At 44.1% G+C, this 8,141-nt stretch overlaps 1 long non-coding RNA gene across 2 annotated transcripts; it reads left to right on the forward strand.

The window, feature by feature from the left end:
* The first annotated feature begins 394 nt into the window (after positions 1-394).
* Positions 395-5,492, forward strand: LOC141751340 (uncharacterized). 2 transcript variants are annotated; one of them, XR_012589962.1, is made up of 3 exons: positions 395-469; positions 917-1,046; positions 2,682-5,492. It is a non-coding gene; the product is annotated as an uncharacterized LOC141751340 (long non-coding RNA). The 2 variants fall into 2 exon arrangements; XR_012589963.1 differs by having other exon boundaries at positions 396-469; positions 913-1,046.
* Positions 5,493-8,141: the final 2,649 nt, after the last annotated feature.

The following is an 8,141-nucleotide window of genomic DNA, read 5'->3' on the forward strand; positions in this document are numbered from 1 at the left end:
CTCACCCCCCTCACAGCCAAGAATTTCTTCCTCAGATCTCATCTCAATCTCCCCTCTTAGTCACTACAACAACATTACATCTGGAAGGTTCTATGAGCTGACTAGCACTAATAAAAAAAAAAAAAAAAAAGGAGATGCACTAAAGTTCCCTGGCTGTGCTTAGTTGGATGTTCTCTTGTCCATAGCAGTCAAAAACCCACTAAAAACACAAACTGATCTATTCTAGACATACTAAAAGAAGGAAAAAAAGCCTTAACTACCACTTCCCCACCCACCCCTCCCACCTGCTGGGCCATTCCCAGGTGCCTGCACTGACAATGCAGATGGCACCCAGCTGGCAGGGCTCTGCTGCAAGAGTTTTAAAGCAAATGGGCCTGGGGGGGTGGTCTGGGGGAGCTGCTGGAAAAGTTGCTGAGGAAGAAGGCCTGGAGTTGTTCTTTTCTTCAGCTGGATGAGGCGCCTGCACAGAGTAAGTCCTTATAGATTTTTATGTATTTATGAAGACTTCTGAGTTTTTTAAGCCTAATCTTCACCAGTTCAGCTCGGTTACTTTTGGTTTGTGGGTCAGCTCACGCCCTGGTGGTTTCTTTGTTGTGCAAATGGGGCAGAATGGTCCTTTTCCTTTTGTATTCGTTTTTCTGTTTGTGATGAAGGAATGTGTCTGAGCTTTGTAGAAAGCAGGATTCTTCTTTTGCTTGTGGGGTTAGTGTTTGCCATGTGTTTTGTGCTTTTGTAGGGTCAAAGCTAGCTATAGATTGCGGCTGCTTTAGTACTGATACTAGGTTGGAGTGTATTTAGTAAAAAAAAAAGTAATTTAGCTTTGCAGGTTTTTTTATCTTTTAACTTTAAGGATGAAATGAAGCATTTATTAAACCCTTTGACTTATTGGCTGTGTTTACTTCTTGTATTGAGGAAGGTTCTGGAGAAAGGCTGCAGGGCGCCCGAGCAGCAGCGTGGGAGAGCCCTGCTCCTGCTGCCCTGGCTTCTTACGGTGCTGTACTGGCTCTTCTCGCTTCTCTTTCCCACCAAAAAAAAAACCCAGAATGGTATGTATAAATGTAGTTGTTCCTATGAGAGTTAAAGTTGATAAAATGTCTTAGAGGCTGTGAAGTTGTGAGAGTTAGCCGGAGATACCGGTGTGAGTCTGGTAGTGCTCTGAAGACTGCAGTATGTTAAAACTGGGTTAGCAACCTTTATAAACAAAAAAAAGAGAGAAGTTTCCATATGTGTATCTGTGCGCTTGACGTGACAGTAGTATTTTAGTTTTGAAGCTAGTTACCATCTGTGCCATGGGGTTTGGATGAGAAGGCTTTTAGTAACCTGATAGTCTTGAACATAGAGCATTTTATTTTCCTTGCTGGAGGGTATATAAGTTGAGAGGAACCATGTATAACCAAGCAGCTAGAGATAAATTTAGGGTCTGTGTGTATATATACATACACTATTTTCAATACAGTGACTGTAATGATAGTAGAACATGTGGCCTTATATCCGTTTAGGGCTTGCTTCCAACTGTCATACAAGTGTATTTTTTAACCTGACCTCTTTGTCTTTCTCCTCTTCCCCCCTTTGCCATATAAAACTTGGCTTGAAGAGCGTAGACCTCAATGGGGTTATTTCTCCTGCCTGCAGTGGGGTCTGGATCGGGCCCAAGGGGAGGGTGAGCGGAATAGAATGGGTCCCCGGTGGGCAGGCTGGGAGCGATTTCCTCCCTTTCCTAGCGATGAACAAAGCGCAGCCTCCTCACCTGCTTGTTTTCGCTCTGGCGCTCCCACAATTCAATAGCCATTGTCGAGCCAGCGGCACGCGAGCTCTGCCGCCAGCCCTGCAGATGGGCAGAGGGCTTGGGGTGTTCGCGGGGCAGCAGCTCTCCAGGTGGACCTTTACTTGAGGCCGAACGAAGCCCTGAGAAATAACTTCCCCGGGCTGCTGCGGTGGTGTCCTAGCTGAAATCTCAGCTTTCCTTCCTTGGGGTCCCCCGGCTCTCTCCAACATCCTTTCTGGGCACAGGATCCCTGGGGGTTGCCTGGGCTATGCGGAGTTTTCCCTGCCCCAGGACTGGTCTATTTCCAACTGTTTTAAGTATTCTTTTTGGTAGAACTTGGTTCTGGATAAAGCTCTGGGTTCCTACTCCTCCTTTTAGGCATGTGGATAGTGCAATCAAGGTGCAAAACCCATGCAACAGTTGGAAGAAAGGTTAAATTCCAGATTTTTTTCATAGCCTTGGAATAAGGAAAAAAATCACCACAAATAAGTGAATTTGTTAGGGTTTTTGAAGGCTTCAGCTGGCCAAAGTTTAAACTCTCTTTGCTTGAATCTCTATCTGCTTTGGGAGAGAAATTGCATTGTCAGGAGGGTACATGGCTTACTGTAGCGAAGCCAACACATTGAATGACGGAGCAATTTGATCAAGTCGACTTAATTGAAATTGTGCACGGACAGCATAGGGGATCTGTCTCCAGTGCTGTACGGTTCAATCTGGACGTGATCCTGACAATGGGAATGTGTTCAATATCCAGACTGAATGTTTGGTCAGGGGTCTGTTAACCACTGTAGTAAATACTTAATAGGTACAGATTGTTAAAAGTAAATAGTGACAGAAGCGTATTCAGAAACTGCTTCTCTCTCTCCTGTGGTCAGATTGGTATTAAAACAGTGATTCCTTTTATTTCATGCTGGAGGATTACAGCTGCTGCCTGAAAATCGCCTGTTTCCTGCTGTGGTGTTGCCTGCTAACCTGGGGGAGGCTGGAAAGATGCAGAAACGTGCTCAGATGTTCATGTCTGACGAAATCCGTCTGACCACGGTTCCTGAAGGCTTGCCCTCTTCAGCCGGTTATTCCACGTTAGCAAATGTCCCGCTAGATGTTTGTCGGAGTGTGTAGATCTGTGTGAAATTCTGTGACGGCTTTGCTGGCAAGGCATTTCATCTGTTAGAAAACTAAGCGTGTAGTTACCAATTGGTGTGTTCAAAATACTTCTAGCTACAGTTTAAGTTACTCAAATTTCAGAAACTTCATAGAACAGATTTTCAATTACAGTACTCAAGATCAGCACTTTTGTAAACAACTTCTGATTATCTCTTTAATTCCTGTGAACATAACTTCAGCAGTTGTGATGCAGATCCCAGATGTCTCAATTTTTTTTTCCAATAAGATGACCTGGAGTCTTATGAAAATACATCTATAGGTTTGTATATATGTGGAGATGGGATCACAAAGCACACTGTTCCTTGCTTTACCCTGCCAGGGACTCAAGTCCTCTTGGCCTGTCATTTGTAAGGTGGGAAGTCAGGGGGTTGTTCTGCTTTTTTGCTTATAAACAGAACTGTATGAAGCAAAACAAATGACAGACAGCAGCTGAGGAATTTGAAGGTAGCCGACTGCTCACACTTCATTTAAGGGTTGGGATCCAATTAGCTATGCTAATGTGTTAGCCAGTGTTCCCCTCTGGCGAGGCTGAGTTGTTCACATCATGTAATTCTCTGTGGTGGCTGGGGCCTCTCTGGGGTTTCTTGTTATCATTGCTGAAGAGTAAGAGATAAGACAAGGCATTTAGAATACTTTTTTCCTATCCGTTCCTCCTCCTGCTGTGAGTGTATATCGTACAGTGGGCGATTTCCCAGACACCTACGGATAGGAGTTTGAGAGCACGCTCGTTGAGCAGTTCCCACTCCAGCCACGAGCAGTGACCCCTGACAAGACGTACCGGCAGATGCGAAAGGATGCCCACGAGAGGTGCAGGACAGCCTGAAGTGAGCCGACCCCCCTTTTGCCTCCGGCTGAGCTCCTTGGCCGTGCCCTTAAGGCTTCCCGGAGGCTCTTTGCTACCCCTCGCTCCAAAGGCAGAAAGCTGCGCTTAAAAGTAAAAGCAGCAGCTGGAGACCGTTGCGTGGCATGCTGTGATGTGATTTAGGATGAGTGAGAAAGCACGTTTGCAGAGGCTCTTGCTTAGCACGTTTGTAACAAAGCACTCTTATTTCGGGCTTTCGAACGGCTTTGGGACTGGCAAGAGCTGGGCAGAGGGTGGAGGTTTAGCGAGAACAGAGTCAAGGGCCAGTGCGCTCGACTATACCTGGAAGCGGGTTTTATAGCTGTCAAGTTCATACTACGCACAGCTCGCTGTAACAGAGTATGTTTTCAGTGTAGGGTAGAGATGCAGAGATGTTAATACAGATGGCATGTTCTTGGAAGGAAATCAGTAGTGAGACTGGAGCAAGAGGCCTCCTCCAGATAAAAAAATGGCACAGATAACTCATCTCTCTCATGCCTCAGGCTTCTAACTCCGGCACTAATTTAATCCCTGTAAAATATCAAATCACAAAATGCTACCACATAAAAGGTTATTAGGCTTTCCAGTGTGGACGCTGACTGCAGGTATATGCAGCTATCACACTTAAAACAAGTAAACTGGGGGCCTTTAGAAAACAAAATCACTGTAGCAAGGCGCAGACTCTCTCTGTAGCCTTTCTTCTGTGGCATCTGCTGCAAAGGACCTGGAGCACTGACGCTTCCCTAACTAGAGATCTGAGGGTCTTCTCTTACCAGGTTATTTCCAAAACCAATTAATCTGTCCCAATAACATCACATTTCCCCACTTTTAACCACTTGCTCTAGTAATTTTTGGCATTTTATGAATTTATACAGACAATGCCAGGACAACAAGAACCTAATGTTCCTGGAACACTACCGGCTCTCACTGTGATTTTCTGTCTTGGCCGGTTGCATAAGAACTGGATACCTCCTGAGAAATGGTATAAAATAAAAATGCTGAGGAATGAGTAACACTTCATATAATTTGCAGAAAGGCTGAATCAATGTGACTGACCATCAATTTGGCTTTCTCCCACTTGCATAAAAATTACTGCGGTGATTCTCATCCTCTACCATGCGGAGACCTCAGCTCAGCACGGGAAAAGATTCGAGAGCTGCTTCTCCGGCTCAGAGGTTTGTCTCTTCTCTGTTGGCATTTGAAGCAGCGTATGCACATGAGCATCCACCAGCTATGTCTGGTCCTCCAGCTTAACTCTGGTGTAACTGTGACTGATTTCTCATTTCAGAACAAATTAATAAATGTAAACGCTGTTTTCAGAGTGGTTTGGGTATATGAGAACCTTTTAAGAATCAAAAATCTGAGCCTATGCCAGCTGCTAGTATTCTTTTCAGTTACTTTTCACAGTAGTGTGAAACCCATCGCATGAATTTTACACACCTAACTGTAAACCTCAGCATCTTTAAGTACAGAAAATGTAGTGCAATGCTGTATGAATGTATTGCAGATCAGTGCAATAAGCAAATACCTCTTTTTCCAAAAGAAATCTGAGACCTGCAGAGTGGTCTTAAAATATTTATCATATAAATGACAACTACGACAAAAGAATGGTTACATGAAGAGAAAATATATTTTGAAATAATTGTGCAGTAATGCGTCTGACACCACTGTCACACTTGAGGTAGGGAAATCAGTGAATATAAGGTAATGATGTAGATCGGAGCTGTGCTTTGCTGTGGATAATGCAGCCCGTTAATCTTGTCTTTGATTAAAAAAATCTGCTTGTTAGAAACCAAATTTTTGAGTTTCACTTTGTGGTGGAACCTCAGGTATCTGTACAGTGCTTGCATTGATGGGTAGAGTCTCACCTCAGCTCATTGATGTGCCAAGCTCTGGGCTTTCATAGATGCACGAGGAAGTAAAACTGATGTGCGGAGAGGTATTCTGTGGAACTTTGTCATCAGGAATTTGCAGTCTTCATCAATTTCATGTGGATTGTGCAGCTGGTGTGGTGGGCGGTGAAAGGATTGTGTAAAAAGGCTATTTCACTGGGTTTGGAATGGTCGGGTTTTGCTGATGGACGTATTGTCTCTTCAGAGATGGGACCTGGAGAATTGCTACCTTGATAATCTGGAGAATGACCAGTGACGTGCAGAACTCTGAAGAATCCTGTTAGTTTGTCTGCAAGAATGAAACTATTGATAATTATTGCAATGTCCTTTGGCAATGATATTCCAGCCTCAACAGAAGTGTCTAATGAATAGTAGAATTAGAGCCTTAGCAAGAATAGGTGAAGGCTAGAGAACACTTTGGAAAGCAAGTGTGTCTTTCATTACATTAAAAACAAGTATTCTCTTCTAAAAATAATAGAATAAAGGATTTGTAGAGTGAAGGGTTTGTTTTGATTCAGCTGTTCTGTGGCCTTATTTTAGTCATTTGACATAAAATAGATTTGAGTGTATGGACTCATGGATGACTCATCTCAATTCCGTTTTGAGAGCTCAATGTAATTGTGTGGAGAATCTGGGTAAAGCTCAGGTCTGGCTGATCCGGAGCAGTCAGTCTAGGTAACGTAACTTACAGCGAACAAAAAGTCTAAGCTTCATCCATGCGTTCCCATTATACTTGGTGTGGCGTATTGGATTTCCCCTCTAGCTCTTATAAATCTGTGTTGGTCGTGTGTGTGTGTATATATATATATATAGAGACATTTTGCTTTCAGATACCTGGATGACTCAGACTAAACAGGAATGTTGACGGGATGATGTGTACTGTGGGAACTCATTTCACAATAGTAAAACAAAGATGTTGGTAACAAAAGCACAAATAGCCAGGAGTTGCATCAGCAAGCTAAATAAAAAAAGCAGTATCCTTAAAAACATAGACCCTTCTGCTTTTTATATGATTTTGATGAAATTAATCTGAACCAGCTTTCAGCAGCAGTTTGCCAGAACTTCTCTTTTCCTTCCCAGGAGCATGTCGAGATCTCCTCAGACATGGAGGTGCTCTTGCAACAAGAGCTTCTGCGTTACCGCAGTAGTCCGCATGACAAATGGCGAGGGGAGGGAGGATGTGAGCAGTTGTAGATGGAAACACGAATAGGGACATAAGAGACCTCGTGACCTGTTCTCTGCAGATTTGTTTGGTTTACCTCAAATCATTACCTATATGGGTTGTGCTGTGTGGAGAAATGGATTCAAGGTCAAACTTCCACGCAGGTGTCATCTATTTTTAAACCGCACAGATGGCACGGGCCCCCCGTCCAGTGCTCTCCTCCCTGTGCGTAAGTTCAGGGCTCGCTTGGAGCATCACCCTGGTGGAGCGCGGGCCGAGCTGGTGGGTGTTCGCACCAAGCGCCCCACACGCGGGACAGCCTGGGGCAGGTTGGGGGGCGAGGGCTCGTGGGTCTGGGGAGGTCGGTTGCCAGCGGTGGAAGATGAATGTCTCTGTACACTCTCTGAGAAACTAATGAAGCTGCGTTGTTAAAAACAATTAGTTTTCCTCCCTTTTTAAAGTATATCGGTTGGTAGCGCTGTGACTTCATTTGGCTCTGATTTCGAAGCCCTTTCTAGAATGCACCCTAAATACTTCAAAGTCCAATTAATATGTGCGTTAGTTTTTGTGCCAGCATTCTGCAGTTTTGCTCAATTCTGTCCATTTTCTTTGTGCTTTCTGGAAATGGTGAAAGGTTTTTAATTTTTTTCTTCTTTTTTTCTTCTCCTCCCTTTCAGCCACCCTCAGTTCTACAGCGTGTTTAGTCACCGCTGTCCCTCAAAGCTACTGCACGAGGTATTTTGCATACAGAACTATAGATTTTGCAGCGTTTGCTGGGACTGATGTTCAGATAATGCAATGCTACTGGTCAAAAGACGCATTTGTTTTTCTTTAACCCTTTACGGGCTCATTCGTTCTATGCTTGCTCAAGAAAAGGCGTTAAATGTGAGATTTGCTTTCTGGGTCAATGTAAGAGAACACCCCGTACAGCTTGCCGGTGTATTTAAAGAGCACTTCATGCTCTGGGGAGAGTACATGGCGCTCGGGGGTGATTAGCAGCGTATAGTGTTACGGGCGGGATTTCACGGGAGGAAATTCTACAGCAGGATAAAGGAAAGCTTTTATCCATTTAATGTGGGGAACATAGCTAGCTTTCATTAAAACGTGTCTAATTTAAATGACAACTTTTCACTCCCTACAATTACTGTATGGCTCTTCTCGAAGTGCGTTAAGGTTATAAAACATGGGAAGGTTATTTGAGTGTTCTTCAGGTCCGGTTCTGACTTTTTTCCTAGTCAACTGTTTCAGTTCCCAGCATGCTCACGGCCTCTTCAGGGGCTGATGAGAGCTAAATGTCAGCCCAGTATCAGTTGGCAT

This window comes from Larus michahellis, chromosome 14 (assembly GCF_964199755.1).
Source record: "Larus michahellis chromosome 14, bLarMic1.1, whole genome shotgun sequence".
Lineage (NCBI taxonomy): Eukaryota > Metazoa > Chordata > Aves > Charadriiformes > Laridae > Larus > Larus michahellis.